Raw genomic sequence first — 18,460 nt, 5'->3', positions numbered from 1 at the left:
TCCAGAAAAGTTTGCTGGTATGTAGGTTTGGGATGCCAGCCCATTTCAAAGCTAAGGGCCAGCCAGGAGGTGTAGATCTCAATCTGTGTTATTTAGGGTGCTGTGGTGAGCTGGGCTGGTGGGCAGCGAGGTGAGAGCCAAACTTTTCACACATTAAATACCCAATGGATGAAAAGTGGTTGTCAAAGATTGAGTCGTGTTATTGTTTGAGGTACTGTGGCTAATTTCTGGACCTGATGTATCTGGGCAAAGGTACTATCGTGCTTTTGTTTTCACCCCTGGAACACCAAAGCCATCTGCCTGTTGGAAAGATTAAGCATTCAAAACAATTCTCTTTGTTTTTTGTTATGCAAGTTGTTTTGGCTTCTAAAATTGCTGTAAATATATTTGGAAGACAGTGCATATATGTATATGTACATATATATGTATGTAAGTAACACAGAGGCTCTCATCAGCCACCTGTTCATGGAAAGCTCCCCTCTGATGCTTCAGGATTTGACTAGATAATGCTGGTGGATTTATCTTAGTTGCACTGCACTTAAGAACCACTGGGATATTCCTACATCATAATATTTATCACATTTTGCAATACAAGCTCATTTATCTGTTCCAAGAAGGAGGTTTTTGCCAAAGAGACCTTACCTTTTTAAGGTGCACATGTTAGCCATAAAAAAAAAAGTACATACATATATATATATACATATCACTTCATTTTTGCCTGTGGTAAAGTCTAGACTGTTCTTTTCAGAAAGAATTGGAAGATCACACAGACACCTCTGTTTGAGTCTGCAGAGTTTTTGCTTGTGCTGCTTTGGCCTCTTTGAGCATTTGTTGGCAAGTAGGGCCTGATCCTGTGATTTGTGTGGCCAGACAGGGCACAGAAGGGTCCAGGAATCAGGTTCTAATTTAGCAAAATACTTAAGCCCGTGGGGATTGTTTAAGCATAGGCTTAAAGCCATTGCGTGGTGTGTTATAAGCTATGGGTCTGCAGTCGTTAATGCCAGACTGACTCTGCATCACCCCATCCGACAAATTGGAACTGGGTAGGATGGGGCCACAGTCGAATTTATGCTAAACTCACTTGAACGTGTGGTACAGCTCCTGTGTCACCTTTATTCAGGAATGCAAACAGCAGGAGGTCGAAAGTAACGTCTGGACATCAGGAGGTTGAGCTGTTACAAGATCAGTGCTTGGCATGGGGTGGCTGTGGCACTTTCCATATGTCACAAGTAGCCCCACAGCCAGATTTACTCTGTCTTTGAACCATGGCTTTAAATGTCTGCTTAAAGTTTCTCCCAAAGCTTGGGTTGCCTTGGTTACAGCCCAATCCTTATGCACATCCCCAAGGCTAACACTACAATTTTATGAATGTGATGGTTTTATTGTCACTTATTTTAATCGTTGCCTGAGCGTTCCTTTTAAAAACAGAAAGCAACACCATTGCTTTAGCTTATCAGATAATGCACCTTTGATTTTGTTGGGTTTTTTAAATGTATTCATTCTTGGATTTTTATCACAACTGCAAAACACTTGGGTAATGACTTAATCATAGAGGTGTGAAAGTAGCAAAGTATTAATCAGAGTGGACGCTACATAAGGTGTTCAGCCTGATGGCAGGTTTGCAAAACTTCCCTGGGATATGGGCTTTACATTGATTTCCTGCCTGTCAGCAAAGTGTGCCTGAGAAGAATGAGGAGAAGTTGTGTTTTGAAGAATCAGTGGTGGTTGAAGGGAATATGCAGCAAGTCATGCTGAAATCTCTTTGAATCTGGTCCAGCTCCTGCCAGACTGTGGTCAGCAAAACCTAGCCTAGGTCCGATAAATGCTGGTTTTAGGGTAACGTTGCTTTTGATTTTGAAGTAGTCCAGCAGATAAGGGATAACAGAGTCCAGAGAAGGTCCAGAGAAGGGCCACGGTTGCCTTTCTTTGGTAATCATGGTAGACACTTAGTGCCTTGGATGAACAGCTCAGACAGGAATTGAATTTTGAACTGTTTTGTTATTGATGTCTGATTCCTGCAGTTGGTTCATCACATTGATTTGATATCTCTTCACAGAGCTGTGTTGCCTACACTTGACATACATTTCAGTCCTGTAAATTAGAGCTAGCAGAGATGTGGGGAAGAATCTCATGGTGGTGGAATTCCCAATCGAAAACACTAGTGATGGTAATAGAGGGCTTGTTGCCAAAGGATGGCAGGAACTACTCAGTACTAACTGGAGGCTGGTAAGGCACCAGCTGAGGAAGCTGGAGAACACTATTTCCAGTTTGTCCTGGTCCCAATTTTTACACTAAATCATGTGATGTTGGAAGGGCCTTCTTTTTAATGAGAAATTCTCTCTTTGCAGTGTTATCCACAACAGTATTTCTTGCTGTTGTAATTAAAACCTTCATCAGTTTTTATCTAAATGGATTTCAGAATTGTTGACAAATATTTTCATTTCTCAAAAATCTTGGTCTCCTTTCTCAATTCTTTTTTTCCTTCTTGGGTTTCTTCTGCTGGTCAATTAAAGTTTCTGTGATGATTTTGAAAACTTTTTTGGATAAAAATTCATTTAAAAAAAAAAAAAAAAAAAAGCACATGTTCTTGGAAAATGGTTCAATGTTAGTCCTGGTGAAATTTTTAAAAAAAAAAAGCTTTTAAACTTCTCACAAGATATTTTTCCCCTGTTTTTGACTAGCTTTGCTAACTTTGAAGTCACTGTTTCCTTTGCCAGAACAATCCAAATAATGTGACTCTTCTTAAAATAACAGTGTTAGTTCTGTTGGGTTCGTTTTTCTTTCTCCTCTTAAAGCCGTAGTGTGGCTGCGGGAGCTGCCTGGGACTTTGCTGTGGCAACTGCAGTTTTTTTCTTTATAATTACTGGGGGGAAAAAAGCACATTATGGCAACCACCATGAAGATCAAAAGATACTTACTGAACTTTGTCACCCTTCTGGGTTTGGGGATGGCATTTCTCCTTAGACATTTCTAGAAACATTACCTGTCTTCCTCAACACTTCAAGTCTGAATTTGCAGCAGTCGGTTGCCTATCTGGCATTGGGTGCTTCTGAGCACTGCGAGAGAGAAAAGACTTAAAGCTCGTGAAATTATAATGTTTGATTGGCATCTAGAAGGCCGAGAGAAAACCATAACCTCAGTAGGTTTCCCGGTGGACAGTAGGGAACGGCTCTCCTTTCATCCTGCAAGTTCTCTGCTGGGATGTGCAAACACTACACTCAAACACTTGCAGACCACTCTGGTGTGTGCACTCACATGCACACGCAACGTGTTTGTGGTGCGACAACTGAGCATAATTGTTTAGACTGTATTATTAAGCACTGCTGCTCATACCACTGGGCTTTTCTCCTGGCTGTGTGTTCCTGGTCTCCGAGCCGTTCTGTGATTCTGTCTGTTTGATCCAGCAGCTGGCAGCCTTGTGCATGGCAAGGGGTTGGAATGAGGTGATCTTTGGGGTCCCTTCCAATCCAAGACACTCCATGATTCCATGATACGATTCTTTTGGCTTCATGTTACGTGTATAGGCAACTACCCATGAATTGATCACTGGTATTGACAGTGGTCAGCTCAAACTTTCTTTCTGGTTTACTGCTTGTCCACATTTCTCATCATGACTAGATGATCTTTTAGAAAATGAGGAAGGAAACAGAAGCCCCAGGGTGGCGTTACCTTTACATTTCATAGACTCATAGAACCGTTTGAGTTGGAAGGGACCCTCAAAGGCCACCTGGCCCAACTCCCTGCACTGAACGGGGACACCCACAGCTCCATCAGGTGCTCAGAGCTCCGTCCAGCCTGACCTTGAGTGTCTCCAGGAGCAGACACCAACACTTCTCTGGGCAACCTGTGCCAGTGCCTCACCACCCCTCAGTGTAGAACACTGTTTCCTTACATCCAGTCTAAATCTCCCCTCTTACAGTTTGAAACTATTTCCCCATGTCCTGTCACAACAGACCCTGCCAATGAGTCCGTCCCCTTCTTTCTTACAGCCCCCCTTTAGGTACTGCTTTCCAGGGGTCAGCATCTTCTGCTGGGAAGATGACACGTGGGGTCCCTTTTTTGCCTCTGCCCTCTCTTTGCCAGAAGTGGCAATCTTACCCTCTTTTTCCATTTGCTCCATGTGCACTCCTTGCAGTGGGCATGGTTTGTTACTTACTGCACGGAGGTATTGCAAGGCTTAGATGGGAGTTGGAAAAACTTTTCCAGATCTTTAGTCAAGTAGTTTTATGCATCCACAGTATCAGTGGCCTGCCACATGGATATCAAAGAAAATGATTATAATTATTGGTTTTAAAATGATTGTGAAATTGTGCCTTCCTTTTTCAGTCGTATTTAACCGTCTAATTTAGAACCACATGATTGCAGGGATCGTATCATGAAGAAATTTGTTTGAAGGATAGTTTGTTTGTTTTTAAAGATTTTTTTCTTCAAAATGAATTTATTAAGTTTTTTTCTTCTTTTACTGACGTTTCTTTTCTTTTTTTTTTTTTTTTTTTTAATTTTCCTCCAATTTTATTCCTTTAATATGTTTGTGTAAAAAGGGCAGCCAGCATTTGCATTTGCGAGAGACAGAAGATTTTATTTGGTCTTGTATGCGGAGCTTTCATTTTCTTTTATGTTCCTTCAGGAAAATTCCTCTTTGCCCGATTACTCATACTTAGATGTCTTTAAACTCAGGCTGACCAGTGAGGGCTTTTTGTTGTTTAATTTAGAGTGTGCTTTGCTCTGCGCTTTATTCTGCTTTTTTAATTATCCAGATATCGGGTGCTGGGGAGGCATTGCACATTAATGCAGAATGCTAATGCTCATTTTCATAGAAAAGGCAAAATTAGAGTCTCTCTCCGTCTCCAGTGCAGTTTTATTCCTGTTTTGCGTACAACACCGATATTAAGCCAGACTGTAAAGGCAAAATACTCAGTGACCTACTTCCATTCACCAGCAAGAAGCCTTTGTCAGCTGACTGCTGTTTGTTTGTTCGTTTTTAAATGTCGGATTACAGAACGAGCATCTCGCAAAGATGAAAGAAAGCAGTGTTTTCGTGCGCAGGAAATTTGGGGTTGCAGTAACAGAACATTTTCTTTGTGAATTTGGATGTCGTGGTGTTTTAAGCCCCCGCCTGGAGCCTAAATCAATTTGGCCTCTCATCCAGTTCATCTCGCTGGTGCTCCTAAAAGGCTGCAGCCCTGCAAAAGCTCATGCAGCATTTTTGGCCGCTTTCCCTTGCTCCCATTTGGTACATATTTGCACAATTTAACTGAGCTTTTCTTTCTGCTGAAGGTCAGATGCAAGCGATACGAAACACTAAACTTTATAAACAAGCAAAGCCATTTTAACCACAGCGTTTTGGACAAGAATGGGTTTTTAGGTGGCGTGCTGTCTGCTGGCTTTTGGAGGGGGGGGATCCTGAGGGTATATTTGCCTGAAACAGGATGCAAAGCCACAAGCCTTGGTTTCTTAATAAACTACTTACTGTAATCCAGCTACGCAGTTTCAGCCTCACACTTGAGAAGCAGCTTCCAGCAGAGTGCACGTACAGGCACTTTCCCTCTTCCTTGCAGAAAGTGAAACTTTCCCAACCAGTGCAAATTTAACCTATTGCATAAGAAGCTGGAAGTTTGATTGTTTGGGTTTTTTTCTTTTTCTTTTTTTTCTTTGCAATTCTTTCTGTAACCTCTATAAGCAAAGGATGAATAGCTTTTCTTTTTCCCTTTTTTTTTTTTTTTTTTGACAAGATTAGATGTTGCATATTGATGAGCTAGCATTTCAAAGGTCCGTGGGGCTTTGGAACGTATTAAGAATCTCTGAAGTTTAATATTCGCCACGTTTTAAATATTCAAGAGAAGAAAAAAAATCTGCATAAAATGGCTTTTGATAAATACGTTCTATGGGTTCTTCCTTGCTATCTTACACAAGCGCTGTGGGGATTGTGGCCGTGCCACTTTTGTTCCAAAGTGCCTTTTGTTTCAGCTTATCAGGACCGCTCCGTTCCCATTTGTATGCCCAGCACTGGTCCTGGAGTCTCCTATGGTTTCCACAGGAGCTGTGCTGCATGCAGGTGTGGATGCGGCATCTCGGAGCACACAGGGCAGCTTTGCATCCTTGGCTGTCCTCTTTTGTGAGAAGCTCAGTATTAAGAGGAGTGATGTTTGGAGAAATCCTTCCTTGGGGATGCCCTGTTTCCCATCTCTGCTGAAAATCTCACTGAAGCTTTAGATTAGGATCAGTTAGGTCTGCATACGCTCAGCTATTTTCCTATATTATCAACATTCTCGTTTGCCTTCTCCTTGACATCCCATGCTGCAAACCATGGTGCAGGGCAACCTCCTTGGCCCTGCTCGTGTGCAGCCTTGACTTTTCCAAGTTCAATCAGTGCCAGGTGCTTTTCCTCAGGACAGCTCTGGTTGGGCCAAGGGCATCTCTATGCAAAAGGTGATTCAGCTTACAAATAATGTCGCTTTTTCAGATTCACCTTTCCCATCTCACGTATTCCTGACAGAAGCAGGGTTTTAAATATTTCATAGCATTCTTCTTTCTTCTCCTTTTTTTGCCAGATGCCTTGAAAACACTGTCAGATTACGATCTGGGCGGGAGTTTTCAGGATCGATTTCCTTTCCTCCTTGATTGCAACGGTGTAGGTTTGCATTGAGGTTTGGTGCTTGTTTTGTTTGTTCTTTTTTCTTTTTTTTTTACCTTTGACAGAACAGATGCTTTCAGTTTATGCAGTGAAAGATTGACTATGATTAGAGCTAATCCAGGATGGCAGGATTGGACCCCCGCAGTGAAATCTAGAAAAGTGATTGCGAAAGTATTTTGTTTCTCCTTTATTAATTACACAGGAAGTTTCCACAGAAGGCTCATGTAACACTGCTGGCCTATGTAATAAGTAGCAGGGCCTGTAATTACAGTCTGTCTCTGATCCTATCTGTGCTCTGGCTTTCTAGGCATCGCAGTTCTATTTACATCTGTGTCTTTGTCACCTTTTACATTTTTGATTGGTCACTGAGGGAAGAACAGCACAAGCCGTGAGCCCTGCAGAGGTGCAGCAGCTCTGACCAAGGGAGTCCTCTACCTTCTCATGTATCTGCCTGATTTGGGACACAGAAGAGATTTTGACCAGCAAAGGGAGCAGGCTGCATGCCAGCTTTGTATCTTTCAGCATCTCAGAGTCTTTGTAGGAATGGAAAATCAAACCTTTTACAGGTCTTAACTAGTGTGCCATCCTGTGAGGGAGTTCACATATCAGTATTTCCTCGCTCTGAGCAGTTTCTACAGGATTTCAGCATTCTCTTCTCTAAGATTCGAGGTTTTATGGTTGCAAAGCACCTTCCAGATATGGCAGGAGGAAAAAGATGGCTTTTAGCTCTGCTTCTCTGTATGATACTGTAACTGCTGCTATCAGCATAAAGCAGGAGTGGGAATGGGGCAGCAGTGATTTGTTCAGTACCAGATTCCCCAGCACTGAGCTCTGGCAGTGACACAGCCCTGGGCAGCCCAGCTCCTGATCCTGAGACCTGGTGCTGAATGAACTGGCACCGGGGGGGCCTCAGTGCTGGTCACCCCACAGTACTCCTCTTCTTTAACAGATGCCTTCTAGAGTTAAACTACAGAATGGTGCCCCCTAACCTTCTTCTTCAGGCACTATTCCCAGTGCTGCGTTTGATCATGAGGAATGAAAGCCATTGTGCAAACCCTGTACACAGTGCATAAAAAAAATTAACAATCTACTATGGTTATTTTCAATGTCCATTATGCTGTAATGCAGATTGTCCCTTTCCTGCAGCTAGCACCGTTACTTAATTATCTTGGGTTTGACTTCATTTAAAAAAAAAAAAAAAAAAAAAAAAAAAAAACTCAATTTTTTTTATTTTTTTCTAACTGCTTCTAAGAAAGTTGATGCTTTAAAGGAAAAAAAAAAAAAAAAAAAAAACCCTTACTTTCAAACATGGGTTTCTCAGGCTTCAAAATTAATAATTTCTACACCTGACCCAGTTCTTGCAGCTGCCAAAAAAGAAAAGAGAAAGCTATTTAAATTTCTCATAGAACCATTTATCTCTTAAAATATGCCAAGGCAATTTGAGGTGGGGGTGGAGACTCAGCTATTTATCTCAGCAGCTTGATTTTTCTCTTTATGTTTCTAACTGTCAGGGGAAAAAAACGGTAGGAAGCTATTCTTGGGCTATTATTGATGTATTGTGTTGCCATTATGCAGGATGTCTGCTTTGCTATATACGGAAGGACATTAATAATAGCCATCTTCCCTGCCCCCACCCTCAGTTCCTTTTAGGAAGATGTGGTTTAAACTGGAGCATCTGCCCTGTTCAAATTGCTGTTCCCCCTCCCCTTCCCTCAGTCAGTTCCCAAACTAGTTTTTGGGAACAAGGCTGAAGGAATGAGGAGATAGGTAGAAAAATGGCAAATATAACCTACTTGTGTGCTTGCTCCAGGCAAGTCATTTCCATGCTGTGTACCTGTCTTTCCTTCCCATCCATTGCCCCTAGTCCCATTCCAAGTTCGTCAGTGCAGAAATACCCTTCTTGCCATTTCTGTCTCACAGGGGCTGGCTGGCAGAACGGGCTCAGCAACAGACCTCAGCTTTGTGATTACACAGCATGCCACATCCAGGAATGTTGGCTTCCTCGTTGTCTCCTCTAAGCAGGAAAATGTATTCCCATCCCTCCTTACCCTGGGTTTAAAACATTGTTAGGAAACTTGAAAGGCTCAGTCCACTTGTTTAAAGGCTCAGATGCTTGTTGTATTTTTGGAAGCAGAGCGTATGGTGGACAGGAATAGTTTGATATTTGAAAAGTATCCCCACTTGGGTATTCCCCTGAGGTGCGGGAAGTCCTGTCTCCATGGGTCTGTGCCAGAACTGTGACAGCCCAGTGAGCAAAGCCAGCTTGGATAGGAAAAGAACTGGCCAGCCCTATTTCATCTGATAGAAGAGAGGTGGAAACAATGAACATGGTAGAAACTTAAGGGCATAGTTGCTCAAATTTAGTTTTTTTTTTTTTTTTTTTTTCCAGTGGCTACATTTCTGCATTTTGTGCTAATTTTGTTGTACAGAAGCTTTGCTTTTTCAGCATTTCTGATGGCCAGAACCATGTGCTCTTCCATGATGTCTTTCTATGATCCAGAGTTGTTTTGTTTTAGGCACTGAATTCAAACAAAGTAAGAGACTCTTGTAAGGCACATACAGGCTTTAGGACTAGCAAATACAATCATGGTATCTTCCAGTTCTGATACTGGGAAGTTTTCCAAGTATGAATTCAAGGTGGGAAGAAGACCTGCATTTAGGAAAGTGCTTCGTTTTCAAAATAAAAGGGAGACAGACAGTCACTGTTTCTTATTGCTTTTCTATTCTTCCTTGGTGGCAGCTGCTTTATCAACAATAAGGAAAAGCCATCTTAAAGAGTCACCTCAGCTAGAGCCCAGCATGTCCTCTGCAAACGTTTGCTCTGCTTGCCATGCTGCTGTAGCATGTGTTTTTTTTACTGCAGCCCTAGGGTGAGGAAATCCTCCCAGTGAACTTGAATCCAGGCCCACCTTTTCCTCTCCATACCCAGTGGTGTGCATCCAGCTGAGGGCTTGATTCTGTCTCTGCAGTGCGAGTATTTCACCAGAAACAGGTGTTTCTGTCTGCCACTAGCCATTGGTTTCTGTGCAGTGATGAAGATCTGCAGGGAAGGAGATGAAGCCCTGCTCTGAGTAGGCTGTCTTTGTGCTGATGTTTCATTCAAGATTATATGAGATAAGAGCATAGCCAAAGGTTGTGGTTTGTATTTCAGCTTTGTTGAGATGGTACCCAATGAAAACACGGAACTGAGGCACTTCTTTACATCTGCCAATATGTCAGTGACAGCTCTGTATGGATAGGAAACCTATTCCTACTGGCAAAGGAACATTTTCTGCCTTGTCCTCTGAGCCTGAGTTAGTTCTTTGTTCGACCCATCTAAAATGTAGTATTGCTAATGTGCCCAATGACCAAGTAGCAAAGCACTTGACAAGCACCTAAGTAGCACAACCAGAAAGATGAGGAGAAGGCTGTTAACAGTTTCGTTTACAAAAAGTATATTCCTCTTTCTTCACTATGTGCCTTTCTAATTGCCTGCAGAGAAATAACCCTGTTACCAAGCAGAGATGGAAATTATGGGAACAATATAGAACAGAAGTGGTTAATTTTGAGCATCTGTTCTCCATTGGGATAAGTAAAGCTTATCCTCTTGGTTAACACACCACCTTGTCTGGTAGATAGCTGCTCAGTACGGAGGTACATGGGTGTATCTCCTTATAGGTCTCAATCTTACCAGATTGTCTTATCTGCTCTCCCTCTGGAGAATTTGAACTAAGTTTTGGTAGAGATACAGGCAGAGCAAAGTTATGCTTGGACTTTCTCTTGATCTTGCTAGACATGATGTGCCTCCATGAGAATTCAGCTTCCTTAAAGGTCCTGTGATTTCCCCAGCCACAGCTTGTATTTTGGACTGTCAGAAAGTCTGGAGAGCAGCTTCCAGGTGCCTATCTTCCAGTCGGTCAACTGAGACCGGGAGTCCTGATTCCCTTGGCTAAATGGCCCATGCAGATCTGTTTAGCTCTCCCAGACTGCAAGGAAGGCATGCCCTAGGAACGTCTTTGCCCTGTGTTGCTTCTGTGCTTTGGCTGTCCCTGCTAACTGCAGACCTGTCTGCCCTGGGGTTCACCAGTGATGTTGTTTATTGGCTGTGTATTAATTCATAGGAGATGATTAGACCAGGTGCAAGGTGATATTTCAGCTCTATGGTAGCAGTTGGTCTAGCCCTGGAGGCAGAGCAGGTTTTGTGTCATTTCCGTTGTTGCAGCTGGGAGGGGAGCGTGGCTGGTCACACTTCTTGTTCTGCATTGGCAGAGGCTCTCAGAGGTATGGGAAGCATCTTCCTTTGAAATGTGAATCACTAGCCTGGGTATCTGGGCAAGAGAGGGACATTCCCTAGACGTGAGGGGTGCCTTCTTGCTGCAAACTCCATGCCCTCAGACCCTAATGAAGTAACATTACTTGAGCTTTTAGGACTGGTCTCCTATCTGTCAGAGCACGGGGGAAACAGAGTTTTTTCCCCCTTGCTGAGCACAAGCATCCCCCCCAGCCCATGAGGGGCCCAATCCTTCTGTCGTGGGAGTTTTCACAAATCCTGCAGGTTGCTGAGTGCATGTCCTATAAGATGCTGAGCACCCTCCCTTCTCACTGAACCCTTCAGGCCACTCGTCTCCTTCACTGACTACTTCAGCAGGGCTTTGAGGGCACTCAGGAAATGCAATCAGCACCTTACAGGATCGGTCTGCTAGGTAATATATGAAGTTTTTCCTCTGGTAACTTGTGTGCATGAATTGAAAACCATGTATTCCAGTTTGTTCTGAGAACAGATACAGCATATACACATTTTCTATATTTATAAATATATATAGATATATATATTTTGTTCTCAGCTAGTTACCTCTTCTAAACTGCAATTTTCAGAGCAACCAGCGTATATTTTTTATTCAACACATAAAATGACTTTTTACTGTAAGAGAATGAAAGCTGTTTTAAGCATGTGTTTTCTGTATTTTTATTATGCATTATCCAATTATATTGAGATGTATTTTCCTCTTTGCTCTGCTCTTTCAGTTGTTATCCTTATTTTATCAGTTATGCTTTTCTAATGTTTTGTAAGGGAAAATAAATATGCAAAATCGCCAGATGCCTTTTTTTCTTTGCAGAAAAAGTATCACAAATGCTTTTTTATTACGTTTTACCAATCCAATAAAATCCTTATAAATTTCATTTTTGTTTGCTAGCGTGTGAAATTATTTTTTCAAGTCGAATGGTATTTACTTTCTCTCAAACTCCACCTGCAATTATGCTTCATATCTTCCATCTCTCTCCCTTTTGCATTCAAAAACTCACTGTGTAGCTCCTTAACATACTTAATCTGAGAGCCTCGTTCACTGTTGGGTGCAAAAAAGCATGGCTTGCAATGTGTATCTCTGTAAAGGATGTTGTTTCTAGGCCGTCGCTGCAATAAATAACTTGAATTGTTTCTGGTCCTGCCCAATCTGCTTCAAAAATTCTGCTGCTCATCACAGAGCCTGACCTTCATATCTCCAATGAAAGCATCTGGCACAGCACCAAACCCTCACCGAACGCTTTCCATGACCAAAACATTTCAGGCAATGGGGAATCCAGCGTGTCTCCAGGTAAGCTGATTCTTACCCACTAAATATCTGCAACCTGCTTTTAGCTGCTGTGTCTCTCCACTCTCTATTCCTGCACCTTTTTATAAAGCCCTTTTGCTCTCAGAAATTCTTTTCCTATACAGGGCTATCTTCAGGTGGGATTTGTCTCTATGAACTCCAACAGCCAAGAATTTGATGTCTGAGGTGGCCCTGCAGCCTTCTGTAGCTTGTGGAGGAGTTCTGCCATTCTTTCTTTGAGTGAGAGTCTGGGGTTTGATCAGTCTCTCTGTGGAAGGGACTGTGTTGTTCTGTCTTTAAGGGTCAACTGAGGTGAGTCCTCCATTCATATCAGAAAAAGTAGTTTTCTTAAGGCAGTTTTTCACGGAGTTGTAGAAAGATCCCAAGACATACAATGCAGCTAAATCCATTCCCCTTTGTCGCTCCTGACAAAATTTAATTAGTGTCTCCTTCAAGACATCCGCAGCTGAAGATCCCACAACCTCCTTTAGCAGCCTGTTCCATAGCTGCATTATCTTCACTGCTGGACAGCTTTTCTTCACGTCCAGGCTAAATATTCTTGGTTGCAAATTAAATCCCGTGCTTCCTTTCCTACCTCCAGTGCACGTGAAGGCCTTGTTTAGTAGGTTATGTTTTGTCAGGGGATGCTTTGTTAGCTCTGGAAGCAGCAGCAGCATCACTCCCAGCTCCTCCTCCTCCCCCTTCCCAGGGGACCTTAGGAAGGGCCTGTGTTCTCCCTCAGGAAGGGACGAAGTCTGCAGGCTGTTCCTACAGGACACAGGAGTCCAGAAGGCTTTGTCTTGGCAGTAAAGGGAGCGTGATGTTGTAGGCTTTCAAGTCAGTTCAAACTACTGTATAGCTTTTTCAAACTCAATATTATTACTTCCTTTATAGCACAAGGTATTTTTTCCTAAACTTGTTAGGATGGAAAAGTTCCAGGGATGCGTTGTCCACACACAAATCAAAATGCACTAGTAGGCCAAGGGCCAGAGGCGAAGGCCAAGGGTGGAGAGCTATTAATTTGATCGTTTGGCACTGCTTTTCTTGCAATCAAAGGCAAAGAGAATCCTTTGAAGACAAAGAAAGCCTTGGGAGTGAAGCATATCTAAAGCCCAGGTGCCAAGGCCGGCTGTACGAGGGGTCCAGGGCAGGATGAAGGTGGTGCGGACTATTTGGCAGCCCCACATATTGCTCTTGTTCGTGATATTCTGGTCAAATGATGAAGCAATCCTACAGCTGCTTTTTCTCAACACAATGCCTGCTTCCAACTATTGCAGATTTAACCACCTGGATTTAAACAAAGATGGGCCTTGTATGTTTATCTCAAGGATATCTAGGCTGACGTGCTCTATGACTTCCTCTGTGTCACAAATGGAGTTTCATTACTGAGCAAGGATGACTTCTCCTTCGTAGTGAATTCTGAAGAGGCTGCAGGGGCTCTGTAAACGTCTCAGGGTTTCAAAAGCAGGATTAAACTTGGAAAGCCAAGGGAATATGTCTATCGTGAGTGTCTTAGCAAGCGGTATTGCCATTCTGGCTGGAGTTCATGTCTGTTATCTCTAATAGTCTGGAAGAGTCCAGTGCGAGTGTAGGACTCCCTCTGTGACAAATGGGCCATTCCTCCGATGTCTCTTAGACATCTCCTTATAGTGGGGTAAACTGGAGATGCCTTTCTTGCTGGCAAAAGACCAACATGAGCCAGACTTCTTGCTTTCAGACAGCTGCAATTGAAGTGGACGGGTGGATGCAATGAGCAGGCTCTTTCACCACCATCAGTTCCTCAGAAAACAGCCAGTTGCTGTTACAGCACAGCACCACCTCCACTGCAAAAAGCAGGCAGGGAAAGGGGGGAAGAGGAGTTGGGATCAGGCAGAGTTACTGCTGTCACTGTGACCCATCACAACCTGCCAGGACTGTGCAAGACAAAGTGCTGTTCCCCCAGTGACACAGAGAGTCTCCCTTCCCAAGGAGCATAGGGAGGAAACCATAGGGGCTCTCTGCTCCTGGTCTGCTGGACCAAATCCAGATGTTGCTGGTAATGGTGAGTCAAAGCAGGGGAAGCCTACACCTCTTTGGTGCTGACAGTTCTGGGACAAAGGCAATGTTTTATCGATACTGAAGCTAGTTAATATACACAAGGTCAGTGCTGGAGCGGAGCAGAGCCATAGCAACTGCTTGCAGTGTGCTGTCTGCACCTCCAGCACGGTGTCATCGGGAGATGCACATGACTCTATTTTCCACAAGGTAAGGAAAAATACGTAAGGCCAAATATCCCTGCATAGCAGAATGGGCTGCTTTTTTATCTTGCAATATTGTTGATGTTGGACTGGATCTGCTGTCTTAAAGTATAAACATAAAGACGCTGCTAAATCATCACTATTTCAGCAACTAATTAAGGGGTAATGCTCCTGGTGCAGCAGTATATGAGGCAATAGACGGCTTTGGCGGCTGATTAAATGCTGGCACCGAGGCATTTAATTACTGCAAAAGCCAATTACCATGCTCATATTCCAACACCGCGGACATTATTCCTGTTATATGACAGAACAAGCAAAGGCAATAAACTATGCTGTAGTGACATATAGTACAGGACTCTGGGACCTGCGCCCCTCTTTCTAGGATGGGGTCTTGAGCTCCATGGGGAAGCTCAAACGACGGTCACAGAGTGAAAACTGTTCACAATTTGTATGACTCATTTGGGATCTAGAAACAGCCAAATACTGAGGTTCCTCCCTGTACTTAGGTGCATTTGACTTAGGTGCATATTGTGTAGGAAATAATAATCCCATACTGAGGTAGCAGGTATAGTTCAAGCCTCACCTTAGCATATATAGCATCAATGAGCAAACCAGGGGCACTGGTGGAAGAGGTCATGCGCAGCCTTTTTTTTTTTTGTTCAGTTTTTGAATTGCAGAAATCATGGTCAGTTGCAAAACACCACATGCCATTCTTCATTGAATTGATTTAAAATCTAGAGTCTGATTTTCATAGGCTTTGAGCTCTCACACTATCCATTTGACTTAACCAGCTCAGCACCTCTTCAAATTAAGGCCTTGCTCTCTTTAACCAGAAATGAATTCTTCTTTTTGAAGGAGTTTCCTAGAGAAATTCTCTTAGAAAATCCTTGGCAAGAAACCTTAGCCAGCCTTGGCATGCAAACCTGCCTCACGCTGGCACTAACAAGCCTCTTATTTAAATGTTGATGAGCTCTTTGCTGCCAGTTAGCAATGGGAAATGCAGTCTGTGTGTTAAACGAGAGCTGGGAATAGCTTCCAAATACCAAAATGTTTGTTAAACTCACGGCCCACCTCTTCCCTCCTTGGGGGTGGGAAGCTTCCCAGCAAATTGGCCCCATTCTGCACAGAAACTGCCAGACAGATCAGACCAAGGATCCCTCTCATTCTATGGCCTACACGGGGCCGATGCCAAGACTGTGGCTTCCCAGGGAGCCCCGCTGTACCCTGTGTTGTTAGGATCTGCCACAGGGCACGTTCCCCTGACCCCTGTTAATTAGAGATGGTCTCGTGCTTTGAAGGCAAACTCCCCTCGCCATTGTGTGCATTTGGGTGTACTTGTTTGCTTTTAACCTTTACTGTTATAGGATGGTCTGATGGCTATTTCCCGCATTGAGAACTGATGAATCTCACTGCCTAAGCCTTTCTGGAGCCACCTGGTTCAGTACGGGGTTTTATATAAATGCATCAACAAGTTGAGCGGTGTATTACATATGTTGATGTATCTCTTTAGTTTGACAGGTGGCACCCCCTAAAATTCAACCGGAGGCTGTGGGAGCAGCTTCTATTTGCTGCCATCCCTCGGAGACCAAATGATTTGTTGCCTCTAAACCAGGAGGTTTAGAGCTGCTTCTAAACCTTCATATATGGGAGCGCTCCTCGGTCCTTCTGGGACTGTTCCCTTTTGCAGAGAGCCTGAGGTGAGTCAGAGGGCAAGATTCAAATAATAAACACGAAGCCAGGCAGTCCCTCAGTATCCTTGTGTTACCTTTGCTGCCTTCTGAAATCAACATGTTCCCCAGCCAAGGAACATGTAAACTCTTTCGGCTATCATTCACTTTTGGATGGAGCCCAAATGCTCATATACATGATCGTCTGTTCCTTGAGTATTTGAATGAACCAGAAAGGCTTTGTCTGCTATAGATGGCAGTTTTCAATCCCATTTATGGTACATTATATCAGTCTAAAATAGCCTCTGTAAGGTCCTTAAACTGAACCGCTATCAGATTTACAGCCGCCGCAGAAGAGTTAGCAGGCTGGCTCCAGAGAGCTATGAGCAGTAACCATATTCTCTTGAAATATTTGCTTTCTCTGCAAAGTTGACCTGAGGAAGAATGTGCTGTTCATTCAAAGATTTCACTTTGTTCATTTATTCAGAGAACATCTTCATTGACAGGCACTGCAAAGAGACAAGCTTCAGAGCCGAAAGCTGAAGACATGCTTCTTGTCACTGCAAAGCTGGTGACAGCTGCTCAGACAGGGAGCTTCCTGTGATACATCCACATATGTGCGAGGTAAAACATGGGGGATTTAAGCCATTCAGTACCGTGGGATGAGCAAGGCGGTTCAGCCAAGCACCATCTCCCACTCGAACCTCTGCCCAGAGAAGGACTGGGAACTTGCCTGCAACTCAGCAGAAAAAAAACAGCAATTGTGTGCACTTATTTATTTATTTTTTCTCTGCTACCTTGAAGAGCACTTGAATCACATCAGCAAGACTGCAACAACAGGGCCAAAATATGATGTACCATAAACCTCCCTCCCCCAAGAACTTATTCCTGGGTCATTTCCAACCTCTTAGCCACCTGTGATCTAACGCAGCCTAAGCTATCCCACCTACGATCCCCACTGGATGCTCCTGGGGGAATGGCAGCGTGTTCCCAGTTGTCCCAGTGATGTTGTGGAAGCCAGTTAAGAGTGGGGCAGTTTTGCTTGATGCTGTGCAGATATGGTCAGTGGCAGCCCATACCCCCCGTTGAAGTAGGTAGGACACATGGAGAGTGGGCAGTGCTGCCAGTGCAAGCTGCCAGAGCACTGTGTTTATGTGGAAATCTTGGCTTTCATGTAAAATAATCATCATCACCATAAAAAAATCTGACCCACTCAGTCGGAAATATGATCCCTTAAAGAGACGGAAACCACAAGGTCATTCAAAAAGGCTCATAATTCGTATGTATAGCCTTATAACTCTTGATTTTTAAGCCGAAATAATGATGTTTGGAGGCCCAACTCAAGTCTTATGAATTCCTAGAGGCTGACAGTACCAAGTGGGAAAAGGGCAAAATTAGCACATGGGAAGAAAGAGGGTTGCCAAAGGTATGAGAGCAGGTCAGTGGGAGAGCCAGGCCTCCTGCCTCCTTGCCCCAAGTACTAGCCACATTGCCTGGCCTCCTTCCCCAAAGGAAACTAAGAGGCCTTAAAGCAGTCCTAGCTATTTTAGTCTTGTGTTTCCATCTTCCTTTTGATGCTCTTATTTTCGGCACCATGTACATTTCGCAGCATCCTCCTGTTCCCCATAGGATATTATTCCATCTCTGGGGCTTGTGGCCATGATAGTGTGTGCTGATGACAGCTGTGGGAGTTTGCAAGTAGCTTAACATTTGCATGCCATGAATATGCAGCTCTGAGCATGGCCCAGTTCTCTGTGCAGCCATCCTGTACACGTTTACAAGGGACGGCAGCATCCTGCATATTTCAGGATCCCAGGAGACACCAGTTCCTAATGCCTTAGGTGACATTTTTGTGTATGCTTGGCTGTTCACAATCACAAACACCTGGATAACCGGATTTCTGGGAAAACTGCTTGCTTTTAATCAGGGACTTCACGGTCGAGTAGCAATGCTCCCTACCTGAGTCATTTCCAGGATCTGATGTCCGCACGGAACCCTCCCGGCATGCAGTACAGCACTGGCCAAGGGCAGAGTGTGCAAGCTGCTCCTTTCCCTGCTGCACCGACTTCCAGTTTCTGTTTACACCAGCCCAATGTCAAACATCATAGCAGCAGCTCTGGCGGAAGGTGAGTCTGCAAGAACGGAGGTGTCGCTTCCTCTGCTGAGGCCTCTCTAATAACACCGAGATGCTTTTCTAACTAATTAATTAGAGGGCTTTGGCTGAGTCTCGGTAATGATTCCCATCTTCCTGCTGCTGCTCCGCAATCAGCACTATTCGCAGCGCTGTTCAAAGCAGCACTGATGCCATCAGAGCAGAAGGATGAGCAATATGGGGCAGAGGGATGCTTTTTT

Source organism: Tetrao urogallus (genome assembly GCF_951394365.1).
Source record: "Tetrao urogallus genome assembly, chromosome: 9".
In the NCBI taxonomy this organism is placed as follows: domain Eukaryota; kingdom Metazoa; phylum Chordata; class Aves; order Galliformes; family Phasianidae; genus Tetrao; species Tetrao urogallus.
Note: the sequence above shows the minus strand (reverse complement) of the source record.